General features: G+C 43.9%; 1 non-coding gene across 1 annotated transcript; it reads left to right on the top strand.

Annotated features, from left to right (window-relative positions):
• Positions 1–673: 673 nt before the first annotated feature.
• Positions 674–780, top strand: LOC141688533 (small nucleolar RNA R71). Its single transcript, XR_012561969.1, has one exon. It is a non-coding gene; the product is annotated as a small nucleolar RNA R71 (small nucleolar RNA).
• Positions 781–1,089: the final 309 nt, after the last annotated feature.

Raw genomic sequence — 1,089 nt, 5'->3', positions numbered from 1 at the left:
CAGATTCTGGATAGAAACAGCCTGGCTTTGGCATATAAGAGCCTGGTTTTTGCACATAAGCCTCAACTCCTCCAATTCAGATTTTTCATTCGAAGATAGACCTGCATCATTAGTTTGTTGTTGAAGTTGGAGTTGTTGTCTTGGTGTAAATTGTTGCTAAAAACCAGGAGGGTTAAATAGCTTATTTGCAAACTGCTGGAATGGCTGTTGCATCGCATTCTGATTGTTGCTCCAGCTGAAGTTAGGATGATTCCAGTTGTCAGGATAATAAGTGGCAGGAACTGACTGTTGCGATCTCTGAAAGTTGCTCACAAACTGAGCTGAGTCACTAGATATAGCGCATTGCTCTGTCGCATGCGGACCTGCACACAGCTCACAAATACTGGTTATCTGCTTAACACCATAGTTAGCCAGAGAATCGATCTTCATAGACAATGCCTTTAGTTGAGCAGTGATAGCCGTAGCTGTATCCACCTCAAGAACTCCTGCTACCTTGCCCTGTGGACATCTCTGGGTTGGATACTGATATTCATTAGCAGCCATCAGTTCAATTAGATCATAAGCTTCCTCATAGCTCTTTGCACATAATGCTCCGCCTGATGCTGCATCAAGCATGGGTCTGGACTGTGCTCCCAACCCATTGTAAAAATAAGTGATGATCATCCAATCAGGAATTCCATGATGAGGACACTTCCTAAGCATCTCCTTGTAGCGCTCCCAAGCTTCACATAGTGATTCTCCCGTTTGCTGCACAAATTGAGTAATAGCGTTCCTCATTACAGCTGTCTTCGCCATAGGGAAGAATTTAGTAAGGAATTTCTGAGCAAGATCCTCCCAAGTAGTAATCGAACCAGCTGGTAGAGAGTGTAACCAGCTCTTAGCCTTGTCCCTCAGAGAGAATGGAAACAGTCTCAGCTTAATAGCATCTTCGGAAACGCCATTGAACCTGAAGGTGTCGCAGATCTCAATAAAGTCCCTAATGTGCATATTAGGATCTTCAGTTGGAGAACCCCCAAACTAGATTGAATTCTGCACCCATTGAATTATGCCAGGCTTGATCTTAAAGGTATTAGCTGTGATAGCTGGACG

This window comes from Apium graveolens, chromosome 9 (genome assembly GCF_009905375.1).
Source record: "Apium graveolens cultivar Ventura chromosome 9, ASM990537v1, whole genome shotgun sequence".
Taxonomy (NCBI): Eukaryota; Viridiplantae; Streptophyta; class Magnoliopsida; order Apiales; family Apiaceae; genus Apium; species Apium graveolens.
Note: the sequence above shows the minus strand (reverse complement) of the source record. Positions and strands in the feature narration are given on the sequence as shown.